The sequence below is a fragment of the Ambystoma mexicanum genome, chromosome 2p, assembly GCF_040938575.1.
Source record: "Ambystoma mexicanum isolate Mex_15411 chromosome 2p, UKY_AmexF1_1, whole genome shotgun sequence".
In the NCBI taxonomy this organism is placed as follows: domain Eukaryota; kingdom Metazoa; phylum Chordata; class Amphibia; order Caudata; family Ambystomatidae; genus Ambystoma; species Ambystoma mexicanum.
Window position 1 is genome coordinate 1,154,268,406 of NC_090923.1, and position 15,313 is coordinate 1,154,283,718.

Sequence of the window (15,313 nt, forward strand, 5' to 3'; positions counted from 1 at the left end):
AGCAATAAGAAGCAACTTTAGGTCATCCTGAACACACTTGGAAGAATAATATCCTAACTGTATAGAAACTGAGACTTTAAAAAGGCAGCAATTGACTAGTAGTTGCCAAGACTACATATTAAGTAAGATACATGAAAACCTTGCAAATGTACTAGAATATATGGAAACCTATAATTTTCAAATATGTTGAATGTATGTACTATGTGTTGAAATTGCACAGGAATTACACTCATTGACTTACACGCATAATACGGTTACACACGCACGCGCACAGACAGACACACACTATAACTGTGCCTTGGGAAAGCCCAGGAAAGGGCAAAACAGTAGCATGTGCCTCCAAATGGAGTATGTTGGCACCTTAACAATCATATTTGTTTTTGGTAGAAAACCAATAAAGCACCTTTTATAAATTTCACAAGTTGTTTTAACAAAAGGGCCAGGTGCAAGGAACTCAACATTCCCAAAACTTCACTGGGAATGGTTGTATGCCTCCCTGGAACGAGTTGGGGTGGAGAAAGGGTTCCTTAGTTGGGTCAAGATACTATATGCAATGCCTACTGCACAAGACAGAACAAGAAAGAAAATTATCAACCTCATGGATATGACAGAGAAGCATCAAACAGGGATACCGGTTATCCCCTTTATGTTGGCTCGGGAACCCCTGACAGCGTTCTTGCAGAGGGAATTCGTAGAGGCTGGGCTCCAGGTATATGGAACGTACCATGCAGTCTCAGTATATGCGGACAACATGTTATATGCACGTAACGCCGAGGACGACTTGGCATGTTTCCTGGAGTTATTTGATCATTTTGCTGCATTGTGAAGAAATCATTCATATTCCTGTTAGCGGGTTGGGCTTGTCGAGCCCCGCCTGCCAATCAGAGGCCTCTGAATAAGGAAATAATGAAAGCGGCCGACCACTGTAGTTTAAAAGCAGCACATCCATGCTCCCTACTGATGAGAGAACATTAGCGATATTGGTCAGAGAAGTGTAGGACCGATCAGGGATTAGGGTGGATGTGATCTGAATAAGAACACCATGATTGTCTTGTCTTAACACATACCTTGTCACTGGAAACCCTAAATGTGCAACTCAGGTTGCGATCCCGCTTTTATTTTACACTCTTTTCCATCTAGAACGGGAGCTGTAATAGGCTGTGTTTCTACCGATTATGTGTCTTGTCTTGGACTCTTACCAATTTGTGTCTCTGAAAGTTGAATAATGCTCTGCATTGTGGGTAGCACAACAGGGGATAGAAGCTGCAAACCAGCAGTTAGCTGAATCTGACCAATACTGCTGGGCGTTTCTGAAATTTCAGTACTGGGGGAGCAAGGGAGGCTGGGTGCAATATCTGCGCCTCTGGATAGAAGCAGCAGTGCAGTTAAACTGATGAGCCGTACCCACACTGCCATTCATAGCGTCACGATTGCAGACAGAGTTAGGAACGTACCTGGATCTGTAATTAAGTCATACATTGCCTTACCCGAGAGAATGAGTTTAGGGCAGTGTAGACAAGTGCCACTTCCTCCTAAAGAAGTCCAGCACACTTCAGGTTTGCTCACTACTCGCCAAAAGCACGCAAGTATCTGGAAGAATGACAAAAATATATTAAGACTGTCCCCCCTAGGCACTTTCCCCAGGAAGGTACATTTGAGTTAGAAAGGATAATACATTTGCAGACGGTGCTAGAGCAGAAAGGTGCACATGTACACCAACGTCAATGCGACAGTTATCTCAACTTGTATACCGAAGCCACGAAGAGGCAGGATGAGTCAAAGGCATTAAAAGACACTCAAGAGAAGCTCCAGGAGCAAGTGAACGTTTTGAAAACCGAGCAGTCAAACCTGCAGGTACCGACCCATAAGAGTGGGTACAAATGATTACATCTCGTATTTTAAGAGGAGCCCCCCGTTGTAAATCCTGAAGATATTTTGGACACGTATAATCCAGCTATACTTAAGGAAATACCTGGCAGGTGAGTGGTTAGTCCGAACTCTACCCAACTGCCAACCTATCTCCTTTCCACTCAAATAGATCTTATGGATGGCCCGTTCACTCCTAAACTATGGGCGCGGATCTCTAACCTGTTTTCACTGTCCTCTAGAACATGTGAAGGGTTTCCGAACACAACGCTTAATACCACCACTAGTACATTCCCGCTGGGACAATTCCCGGCAGAGGGCGATACTATAAGGACTGCACATGCCCCATGGGGCGCTACTGATTTTTTGAACATTGTTGAAAGGTTTCCAAAGATAGGAGAAGACATTGCTAAGATTCAGGAGGAATTGCAGGTCATTTTTTTAAAACAATGTTATTGGTTTATTCCAACAAAAAACAATACAAATCAAACATGCAGTGCATATATCAACAGCTGAATTGTTCATTGCGTACTTTCGGTCACTGCTCCCCTTATCCCACCCCGCCTTACGAGCCTATTTATTTCACTCATTCTGTATCTGCCTTGCATGGTGGGGTCTCACTTTCCGTGGATTTTGTCAGATCTTGTATTGTTCCAAATAATTACACTATCATGATTTCCATGCCATCAGGGTTCCCGCCTCCTCCTCTCCCCCCACATTGCTCGCCTCTTGCCATACCATGGTTTCTGCCTCTGCCCATTTCTGCAACTCTTTCCACCACACCTCCAACCGTGGCTTATGACATGTCTTCCATCCCATGGCAATCCTTTTTGCGAGCACATATGCTAGATCTTTCAATTTTCTAACATGCTTAAGTTTCTGCGATCTGGGTAACCCCCCCAGCAAGCAGGCCCAGGCTGTTTCTATGATAATCGTGACCCCCTTTCCCGCAAGTTTCTGTGCTACTTCACCCCAGAAATGACCAAAACATGTGTACCATTCCAATGTTATCTTCATCGCATTTGGGACATGCTTGTCTTCCAGCATTTTCAAACCTAGATATCCTCTGGGGTGTCATATATGCCCTGTGCGTAATATATAGTTGTATCTATTTTAGTCTCGCATTCCTTGATACCTTCTTGTGGTACCCCAGGGTACGTTCCCACATCCCATCCTCTATCGGGGCTCCTACTTCTACTTCCCAGTCTAGTCTTAATTGTGTTAATTCTTTCCCGACCTTAGATATCATCATCTCATACAGTCTAGAGATCTCATGCCCTCCTTCCGTTATATCATATATTATATCTATAGTAGCGTCTTGTTCTTCTTCCAGTACCGTTTTGGGGCATGTTTGCCTAATTCTCTGCACTATTCTATGATATGTGATATACTGGCCCGTGTGTAACCCCGATTCCTCACCCAGCAGTTAAAAATCTATGATAGTCCCCTCTCGCCAGACATCTCCCATCGTTACTAACCCCACCGGTTCCCAGTGGTTTCTGATTATCATCCTCAGCTGCTTATCTCCCCCTGCCAGGGCAAGTAGTGGTACCTGCGGGGAACATGGGAATAGGTTCTCCATCATCCGGCATGCTCGGCGCCCCATCTTCCACCCAAGCATCATCATCTTGGGGCGTTCTTTCATTTCTGTCTTGGGTAGCCAGATCATCTCTCTTAAAGGAATGGTTCGGTCAAAAAATGTTATTGCCCCTACGGGTCGGCCATGTGTTTTTAAGCCTAAGTCGCTCGATTTTAGAAACATTTCCTATGGACCTTACCTGAGTTTTTGTCCATTAAACGCAAGCGAAAACAGGCATCAGGGAGCTGCCATTTTGTGATAATCCTATCATTTCCCCCCCATCGCCCTGGCTGACCTGCTTTTGCGGCACTAAATCATATCCCTCGCCCCTGAGCCTGACATTATCAAAACATTCATATTCCCTGCCTCTCTCTGTGACGTTTCTGTGCTGTGTAGGCAAACGCGCCCAGTCGTCTTCTACGCGACTTCACACAGAACCCGGAAACCAACACAGATCAGCTCACAACACAGCGCGCCACAATAGGAAACTGTAGTTTAAAATCAAACAGCAACACGGTAAATTTGGTAAAGTACATTTATTTGACATTAAATGTTTATAGAATATTCAGCAATTGCCATAGGAACTCCGAAAGTCATTTATTTTCTTTTATCTCTATCCGCAAATCCGTAAACGTTTATCGTGAGTCACGCGCTGTTCCTTTATGGTACACAGGGTGTTGGTTTTCGTTCAAAGAAGCACTTTTGTCGCACGTTGAACCGCAAGGCTGTTCCATCAAGTAGGCACTAGGCCAGCGTAAAGGTTGATATGTTGCTTCTAGCCGCTAGTACCGCGTAAAGGCATATGGGCCCTTGGCGATCGTCCCATAAGATCATCAGGATTGTGCAGTTGTTTACATTAAGCTGCAGCTGGCGGTTAAAAAAAAAAACATCTGCCAGTGTCTGAAACTGGTGGCAGTGGCAAAAGGGAAGGATATACCTGTTTTGAAAACATAAAATTTATAAATAGTCTCACCAGCCGATCTTTATTAATATTATTCATTTCATTTATTACAGCCGAGCTGAAACTATTTGCTTTCAAGGATAATGTAATGGAGTATGTTCGGCTCTAAAATCAATGCGAAAACTAACGAAATAAATCGAGGTTAGTACACAATGAGAAACGACTTTTTGTCTGCATGCGTGTGGAATGTGGACCTGCATGCCCATGTGCCCGCTACAAGGACGATCCCACAAACGTTTTCAAAGCTCTTCATTCATTAATGTATTCATGCATCCATTCATTAATTCTTCATTCTGGTATAAAAGCATCTAAAGAGTTACATTATATTTGCAATTTCCATTGTGTCTCTGCGTAATGTAGTCCGTAAATCCCACTGTGCTCTTGACAATGATTTTTCGTATACTGAACAAACATGAAACTTGGTCTAGTTTCAGAATTGTCTGCCTTTATCGTCTTACGTTATTGCACCTCCCACCCCCCTTTCAAATGAAGTTCTTTCAGCATGGTCCCTGTCTCTCAAGGTCAAAAAACAATAGAACCTTATACTGCCAGTGCGAGTTGTGGGCCTCTTCAGGGCGCGAGCTGAAAATCAAAGCCGCTGACCTTCACTAGAAATGAGCATACATTCTTTCTTTGCAACATCCCGTAGTAAAGCCATCTGTGAGAACTTGAAGTTTCGAATCCATCTATGTAGTGCGCCTCAATGTGCAAATGCGAACTGGCTTCTCTCCCATCTGCAACGGCTCGCTTGGCGCGTTCTAAGGCCCCCAATTTTGTCCTAGTTGTCAGCAAGCTTTGAAGCCCCAAAGAACCATAACTATTGAGACTTAATTTTTTGGGGAAGGTCAGGGAAAGTACAAAGTACCCGAGGAGTTGAGTTGAAAGTGAGATTTATTGTTTGTTTGTTTTATTATTTGCAATACGCAAGCCCCCCCTCGGTTAACAGTGCCCAGCATTTAGAAGAGATTGCGAAAATGAGTTACATCAACAAAAATATATACATACACATAGACAAGGTCAGCAATATGAGGTGAATAGAGAGAGAATTCAAAGATGACACCAGGTTGTTCGGCACCCAGGATAGTGAAGGTAGGGGTTAGGGTTAGCGTACTTTGTATGCACACTGTACAATAACATTTATTTACAAAAAGACAATCGTATTACAACTATTTAAACCGGAATTTGTACTTCACAACCTTTGGGTGGACATGGCACAGTGGCTATGTTGGGTGGCAATGGATCAGTGTTCTGCACAGAAACTTTCAAAATTCCATATCTGTGCTTCTCTAATACAGCAACAATAAGGCTTTTGACAAAGTCGAACTCCATTTCCTCATAGACTGGTTTGATCACCCATTGCTTACTTCTTTTTGAAAAGGCCTTAGTGTAGCAAGGCATCCGTACATTACCCTTAGTCCTAGATTGTTCACGGCCGAGATTCTCGTTATGGGCCAAGACTGCTAGTAGAGTCCTATGTCTCATGCCCTGTATGCTGAAATGCTAGCGCTTTGGCCTGTACTTTAGGCACATATTGTGGAACACCTCCAAACCTCCTATGTGACAGAATTCTGTCAGTCCCCTCAAATCTCTTGAGAGAGTTTTATCAAAAACAATCTTCTCAATGGCTTTGTGTGTCGGTGAAGATGGATTCAACTACTACTTCTTCCGTGCCTCCACTGGGGACAAAGGTCCATGTTCACATTGGTGGAAATGTAGGTTTTCTGACCAGCGGTGCACGTTGGTACAGTGGTGCATCAGTGACCGCCATTTTTCAAGTAGTATTTCCACTGACCCTTCACAAGTTTTGGAGCTCCACCAAAGATGGTTGCTGATAGACTGGGACCACTCTGAAATACTTTCCAAACCTTTTTTTTCCCTGCAGCCGAGATTTTCTTATTGATTGATTTAGCAAGATTCAATACGTCAAATTGATGTTTAATATGTGGGAACTGCTCTCTCATTGTCTTGGCAATTGAAACGTGTCTGTCCGTGGCTATGAGGTTGATGTGCATTCCCCTCGATTGTAGATATTACACTGATTTTATAAATCCTAGTTTCTCCATGGCCACTGAGGATGTAAATTGCGTTACCTGTATGACCATCGAACTCACAATTTTCTTACTATCCATGTCCTGAAAGTGGTAGGTGCAGTACTTGGCAGAAAATCCAGGGCTGTCGCACTGTCCATCGCCGGCTAGCCTGAATCGTTTGCCTTCAAATGTACTTGCTAGAGACAATTGGTCAATTTTCCAAGCATCACGAATGGCCGGAAACAGATAATCATGTTGGTATTTGTAGTACTGCGTTTTTGAAATGGAGTCCCACAAACTGAAAGAAAGACTAACTTTCTAAAGCTGGACCCACTAAAAAGTGAGGCAGCTGCACACAGTAGATTGCCTGCTGGCAGTTTCCCCAGCATCGGTTGTGCAGACCACGAGAACGTATGATTTAATCTACAGGCGGCATGTATTTTGACGTTACTGCCTTGTTTTTGACGAGTCACATGAATCAATGGCTTCCCACATACTTTCCCTCTAACTGAATGCCCACATTTCAGCATACTTATAATATTCATCAAACAACTGTCCAATACTATGTATTTGCCGTCTTTCATTAGACTGTCATCCTGCGTCAAAGCTGTTTCGGCCTGTGACGTTGAAGACATATCACCACATTTGAAAGAAATATCGCTGCTATCAAGTTCTGATGCGTTGGTGAATGCTGCTGCTGGTTCATTCTCTGTCATTTCAACATCTGCTACTTCAACATTGATGGGAGAACACAACAATGTCGACAGCTTTTTGGGTGGCAATTTTTTGGCGGGTGTAGATTGTGTGAATTGATCTGTGACTACTTCAGAGCTATCTTCAATACATTCAGTATCATCTTCTTGTGGTGGTGCGTTCGCACTGTAGCAATGGTCCTTTACAACTTTACTGGATTCTCCGGACACATTCATTTCATGTCCTGGCCATTGGACATGAGCATCTCTAGTCTCAACACGTGGCGTCTGAATTAATAGTTCCTCCATAGTGTAAATGGTCTGGCAAGCAACATCTCTCATTCGATTCACTGTCTGCGTATGTATAGTTTGGACACCCACGGGTAACTAGAGGATAGATTGGAAAAGGGATTTTCAGTTTAAACACAAGATAAAGTATAATACAATTGACTTGAAAAAAACATAAAATAGTCCTCAGCACAAAATAAATTCTAAAGTTATGAACTGTTTGTAACTAACCTTATTTTTGTTTCTTTTCTTTGCAACTTTTTTCACTCTACCTTCAACATCTGCACGCTGTTGCTCCGATACGTATCCGCATGTCTCCCCTTCCTCTTGCGCTGCTACGACTATATTTTCTGTATCCGCATAGACAGCACGGAATGAGGCTCCATCGACTCCCTGAAACTTAGTATTTTCATTACTGTGTATCAAAATATTGTTAGCATAAAACACACGTGAGGACGAACACACATGTACATCTCAACAGCCAAACACGATTTAAACATTGTGTGGAACAATCAAACGACAAGTATTCGAGCTCTGATGGCCTAGTTCGATGGAGCCGTCAGTATCCATACCACTGGCTCTGCATGGACTCCCACAAATGATTGTATTGAAGAGGAGGCATCAGCAACTCCCTGAAACACAGTACTTGCGTTAGTATGGTTTTCAATATTGTAAACATAACACACTTGGGGTCGACGGCACAGGTACATCTAAAGAGATAACCACAAATGTTGCATTGTCTAAAAGAATCAAGGAATATTTAAATATGATCAGATTTAATCGACTTATTTCTCCGATTTCTTTACATCTGCATCATCTAAATGGGATCTTGTGATTGTAGTGGAAGCTCCATCGCCTCCCTGAAACACAGTACTTGTGTTAATATGGAAGAAAGTATAGCAAATGGAATCACGTTATATGATCACACTCGATGGAGCCGTCAGTATCCATCCCTCGTGCTGCTGAAGAATATCTAGGGCTGTTGTCAATGTGGTGCGCACTTCCAAAAGCTGTTGCGCCGATTCGTATCCGCATGGTCCTGCTTCCACCGGAATGACTTGAATGTCAGGCTCTGCATCAACTACGTGGGTTGACGATTAAACAACTGCCTGAAACATAGTATTTGCATTAGTAAGGATTACAATACTGAAAACACAACACACGCTTGAGGTCGACTGCACAGGTACATATCGATGGCTAACCACGAATGAAACATGGTGTAGAACAAACGACAAGTGTTCCAGTCCTGATGATCACGGTCGATGGAGCTGTCAGTATCCATCCCTCGTGCTGCTGAAGAACATCTAGGGCTGTTGTCAATGTGGTGGACGCTTCAGCATCTCCATGAAAGACAGTACTTGCATTAGTATGGATAACACTAATTATAACTGAAAACAAACACCATGGGACGACAACTAAGGTGTATATCAATTGGAAAACACTAACCAAACAATTGGTAAAATAATCACACGATACATAAAAACTATTACTTGACATGCATAAAACAAGTCTGTAGCGGAATAGTCAAGTATGATTACCTGATACGCGCTAGAAGTGGTTGATAACTGCGAGCATGTGACGGAAGTAGAATGTTCTTGCTTCAGATTCAAGGGATAGTCAAGAAGTTGCAAACGTAAATTATTGTTTGATAATGAAATGCCAATTTTTAAAATTGCCATGTAAGGAGAAAGAATACTTGAGTAATGCGCAATATAGCACAGTTCCCTGTGCCCATATATAGATTTCGTTTGTGCGTTATGAAATCTAAAAATAATATATTGATAAATGTTATTATTCAAAAAGCTATACACTCATATCAATGTCGAATGTATTACAAATTGGAAACACCACCTAAAATATCAATGAATCCATTCGGCTACCTACACACTACCGCAAGGCCTAAAGCTAAAAACGGACACTTGACTCACCAGTGGCGGATTGTGGACGAATAGAGTGGGAATAGCATTTGTGAGCAATTTTCATGTCGATCGCAGTTTATTCTTCTTTGTTACCCAAGATGTGGTGTACATGTTCGAGGGAAAGTGCCGGCTGCAGATGCGGTATCGATCACCCCTCTTGTCCTCAAAGACTTGTTGGACTCTACTTTCCAGCTCCTCCAGTGGATATCCGCAATGTCTGACCCATTCTCTTATTCAATCAACAGTTTTCGGGAATACATGCATTGTAGTGCCTTCAGATTTAGCATAGGTCTTCGAAGGGCAACCGCTAATCGAACAGGCAGGCATTGTTGAAAATTCTGAAAATTAAATATAAAGATTATTATAAAACCTTGATGAATAAAAATGTCATAAAAAAGTAAATGAACCATACCATGCTCAATGCAAGGTTTGTTTTGGTCGCCAGAACTATACCAGTTCATCATGTGCGGCTTAGTATTTGCATAAGTTAAACATTTTTTTAATTATGTGACTAAACTCTGAACATGTGACACGTCCCTTGGATGTTCTGTCTTGCACAAAAAGGAAACATGCTTACATTATAGACTGGACCCCCGAAAGATGCCATTCGATGACAATTGACACAGAAGAAAATAAATAGATCTATTGATAGCATAACAATTGAAACTCAAGTCAATAGCAATGAGACCAATAACCACAGCTCTATTGGGTACTGTAATAGCCAATAGATTGAAATGTAAAAATGACCAAAATATGACTAGGATACAGGGCCTTACCTTGACCAACAAACAGTTGGATTCAGCAGGCCGAGCAGTATGTTGCAGGAGAACAGGTAGATGGCCACAGGTAGCACACTGACGAGTTTGCTCGAAGCGGTCACAGATAGCACGGCGACAAGCAGATTAGCATAGATCTCAGTGCTTCTCAGGTAGAAGGTTCAGGAGTTGACTTGCAAAGCACAAAGATGTTCTCATGAGACATATCAAGTGGTTTATAAAGTATTAGAAACAGGGGTGTGTTTGTGAATGAATGACATGTGTATGTCGTGGTATTATGTTTATTGCAGGGGGGGCGGCCTGCCTCGGGAGAGGCCTGCCTGGAGACACGGGGTCTGAGGAGGCCATGTGAGCAATGGCCCCTGGGCGTGGGATACCTTTTGAAGTGAACATGCTGTTTGGCACCTTGGCCGTTTACGCCCGTGACAGCCCCCCATGCCAGCGCTCATCCCCGGGCGCGAACCGCCTTTGATAGAGGGGGTGGGATGGATGGGCCTGGGGCGTGCAGGCAAGTGTGTGGGAGCGAGGGGCCATCAGGCCCCTCTCATCCTTTACTTCTCAGTAGAAACTCGTACCAAGTGCCTCCAGTAGTGGGTTCGCCCCTTGCCCTTATGTGATGTTAACTTTGGATGACATTCGCGTAGATGGGAACACTGAGCAGGACACGGGGCATCCATTTTTGTACCCCCTTTCCACTCCATCTTGGCGACCAGGCCTCACTGCGATAGTACAGCAAAAAGAGCACATGGCCCACACCCTCATTCCCACTGTGACTGGAAAACTCCAGAAGTATTTGCAACAGCTAATAAATGTAACACATCACTCTTCCTCTGAGATCACAGTCCTGCATGCGAACCGGCTTGAACCAAGCACATAGCTCGTTCATCTCCACAAACGTGTCCTTGCCCACGCACCCTCATCAGTGGAAACTTACTGCCATTCGGACCCTATGTCTCTGCAAGGTATTCTCTTCATGTGCCAGACCACTGACCACGCCATGATGCCCACCTAGCAGATCCCCAACTAACATTAGACCTCTACTGCAGTATATTGTTGCCTATCAATAACAAATGCCACATACCGGAGATTCTTGTGAGCACAGACCCACACTTCAAATAGTGCATTATAGTGGTCAAGACCCTTGACCTAAGGCCTGTATAATCCAATGTTAATTGATAGTATAGATATATGTGTGACTTTTATAGAGACATAACCGACTGAAAGACTTTGGACAAGTGTTATTTAGTGCATGCATTATTGATAATATATTATGTTAGCTTAGATAGTGACCACCCCGCTTCACAGCGACCTGAACTTCATCCATTCCGAGCACAGATGTCGGACGTCCATCCTTGAATGGAGACACACTTGATTCATTTAAAAAATTGAAACAACCGTTGTTAAAATATATGTGGTGTTTTATTTTGTATCTTATTTTGATGACACAAAAATACAAGACTTTAAACATTGTACAGTTCAGGTTGCAGCACAGCGAGAGAAAATCCTCTGTACTGACCGCTGTCACTCGGGAACGTTTCTCTTATGGCACCAACGGCACAGGCGGGCATCACTCTTCGAATGCGGTGTCCAAGCCTCCCGTGAAGCCACCATGTAAAGGAATGATAGGCCACCAGCCTGTACCACCTGTGAAAAGGAATGAAACAAACTGTTTTTAAATGACCAAGATAAGTTTAATAAACGTTTGTTGTCAATGACAATTCTTGTAACTAATGGCATTCTGCTCGGATAAATGCTATCTAGACACTGCACACTATTGAACGACTTTCGTGCGTTACAATGATATGTATATATAATTTTGGCTATAGTAGAAGACCATGAAATAGGAGTGGCATGACAGGCAGAGTATACTTACTCATTACTCGGATTACGAGGACGAACAGTTGCGCGAAGTTCGTGCATAAGCACCATCATTATCCTCAACACGGACCGTGTGAGGCAGGCTACCCTGAAGTCTGGCAGCTCGGTGATGTATTGCGGTCGTGGCTGGCCTTCAGAAATGTAGGCCACGCATCCCGAGTTTTCACAGCAGCAGCGGTTCTCGTCCTCGGTTGGCATTAGCTCGCACCGATTGCATGTGCACCAGGTGGAAACGCCGTCCATGTGACTAGGTCCAGGCTCTTCAACTGTTGAATCGTCCTCCCAACTGCCGTCCGAAGACCCATCGTTTTCGCGTGTTTGCCTTTCCAGTAGTTCCTCCTCAGTATACTCAGGCTCGTACATGTAGGGCATTATTGTAGCCATTGTGTGTTAAACAAACTAAAATAATTTATAGCAGTGGTACTGGTATCTGTCCACACGGGCTACAAGCAACGAAGGTAGCAGACCAGACCACAGAAACGAGTCACAGAATACTCAAAGTAACACAGAGAGAGGAATGGAATCGAAAATCTGCTGCTGTGTGTTGTGAGACGGTCCGTTTATACTTATTGAGAAAAGAGGCGTCCTGCCATTTCCATGGTGACACGTCATTAGCTGAAGCACAGTGAATGTTGACACGAAACGAGCTTTGGCGTTGTGAAATGGGTGGTACGCGTCTGCTGATGACAGGCTCAGGGGTGGGGGATATGATTTAGTGCCGCAAAAGCAGGTCAGCCAGGGCGATGGGGGGAAATGATAGGATTATCACAAAATGGCAGCTCCCTGATGCCCGTTTTCGCGTGCGTTTAATGGACGAAAACTCTGGTATGGTCCATAGGATATTTTTCTAAAATCGAGCGACTTAGGCTTAAAAACACATGGCCGACCCGTAGGGGCAATACAAATTTTTGACCAAACCATTCCTTTAAATAAAATGGGGCACAATCATGTCCAAACAACCTGGATTCGGGGGTCACTTCATCTGAGAGCCATTTGGCAATGTATTGCAGTTGGCTCGCTACGTAATAGACCTCATAATTAGGCAGTTTTATCCCTCCTTTGTCATAAAAGTTCTGCAGCTTCCATAATGCTAACCTATTCCGGGTACCATGCCACAGGTAATCCCTACACATACTGTTCAGTTGAGTGAAAAACTTCCTGGGATTCAGGTATGGAATATTCCCAAAATAATGCAGGAGCCTAGGTAGGACCACCATCTTAAGCATTGCCCCTCGTCCCATCATTGCTAGGGGCAACCTCACCCAGAATTTCATACACTTCTCGATTTTCTCAATGGCTACCTGGGTATTGTGCCTGTGCTCTTCTTCCACCATGTGGTACACGTCTATCCCAAGATACCGGAAAGTACTAACCGCCCATGGTATATGTAACACCGGTAGCCGTCCCACAGAGATTCCCTTGTAACTGCCTAACGCGAAGATACTAGAATTTTGAGGATTCAACACTATGCCAGACAGCCCCGCATATCTCTCCATCACTTCCAGGATGTACTGGAGATTTTCCTCCGGGTGCCTCAAGTACAGCAGCAAGTCATCCGCATATAAGGAGATCAAGTGGTGTTCCCCCCCCAACCTCGATACCTATAGTATCGTATTGTTGTCTAAGGTATATTGCTAGGGGCTCCAGGGCCAGTATATAGAGCATTGGGGACCATGGGCACCCCTGTCTGGTGCCTCTACTCAGTTGCCATCTCTCGGATATCACTGATCCCGTTCTGACCCTGGCCAGCGGTTCACTATATAGCATCTTCGCTCACCTTATGTATCCAGGCCCCATTCCATAGCCCGCCAGGGCTGCCAGCAGCCATGGCCACTTGACCGAATCAAAAGCTTTTACCACGTCCAAGGACACAATTGCCATTTCGCCCTCGTTCTTACTCTCCAATTCAACAACCCGTTGGAGTCATCTATGATTATGAGTTATATTTCTGTTCGGGACATAGCCCGTCTGATCGGGGTGTATTAGTTTGCCTATAACTCTCTGCAATCTGTTTGCCAAGACAGCCGTCAATATCTTGCTGTCCTGGTTCAACATTGACAAAGGTCTGTAGGAGCCACAGCTATGCCCAGGCTTATTGGGTTTGGGCAGCGGTATTATGATTGCTTCTCTAAGTGACTCTGGCAGCCGTCCCAACTCAAACGCTTCATTTAACATTTCTAACATTGGGGGGAGCACTTCCTCCCCATATACTTTATAAAATTCACTCGGGAACTCGTCCGCCCCCGGAGTCTTACTAGTAGGCAGCTGCCTCACCACTTCTTCTAACTCCTCCAAAGTGATCGGTGCATCCAGCTCCTCTCTTTCCTCGGCACTTATCGTGGGCAATCCTATGTCCTCCAGTGTATCTGTTATCTCCCCGTCACTACTTCTCTCCTCATCCCCATATAGTAACCTATAATAATCTGCAAACTCCTGATTAACTCCATCCTGGGTGTCAGCTACACCACCATCTTCTCTCGTTATTGTTCCGATCGTGGGTCTGGGGGTTTCGCTCTTATATAACCATGCCAAAAGCCTTCCTGTCTTATCCCCTCCTGCATGCTGTGTCTCTATATATTTTTTATAGTTGAGGTTGCACAGTCTTTCCCATTGCTCTGTGCATTTCTGCTGCAGTTTAAGTATCAGCTCCATGTCTCTCTCCGTTTCCCCACCTCCCTTCAGTGACTTTTCCAGTTCCCTTTCTGTTTCTTGTAGGTCAGCCAAGATCCCACCTTGCAGGCCTTTAGATTTTGCTATAGCTACACCCTGCATCACCACCTTGAAGGCTTCCCATAATGTACTTGTCGAGTCCACGCTACTCGTGTTCATCTCAAAGTAGTTTATAATCTCTTCCCTTATATCTTTTCTAAAGCAGGGATCCTTAAGTGCCTCTGCTCGGAGGCGCCATGTCGGAATCCTTGCTCTCGGGGGGCAATATTGCCATCCGAGAACCAGGGGCGAGTGGTCCGAGAGGACCCTCCCTTTATATTCTGCTTGAGTAATCTCCGTTATTACCTCTGACGTAGCAAAGACATAGTCCAGCCTCGTATGCAACTGCTGCGGGGCGGAATAGTGCGAGTACTGCCTTTCTTGGGGGTGTATAGTTCTCCACACATCTGCCAGACCGAAGTCGTCTACTAGTGTCTGCAACGCTTTAGCCGCTGGGGCGGGTCTGTCAATCTTTCCATCTGATCTATCCACCCTGGGGTTTAATACACAGTTAAAATCCCCACCCCAGATCACCGCACTCCCCATACACATGCTAAGGTTAGTACCCAGAATTCTGAAATATGCTGCCGTATTCTGATTGGGGGCGTATGTATT

The 15,313-nt window shown here is 44.2% G+C and overlaps 1 protein-coding gene across 3 annotated transcripts in view; it reads right to left on the bottom strand.

Moving 5' to 3' along the window:
- CCDC22 (coiled-coil domain containing 22) overlaps positions 1-15,313 on the bottom strand; it is a 942,388-nt gene that overhangs the window by 886,213 nt on the left and 40,862 nt on the right. The window contains exon 2 of one of the 3 annotated variants that reach the window (XM_069645265.1): positions 1,488-1,590. The exons of the other annotated variants lie outside the window; for them this stretch is intronic. The gene's annotated coding sequence lies outside the window, so the exon portion shown is untranslated. The remainder of the gene's footprint in view (positions 1-1,487; positions 1,591-15,313) is intronic. 3 annotated transcript variants of the gene reach the window in all.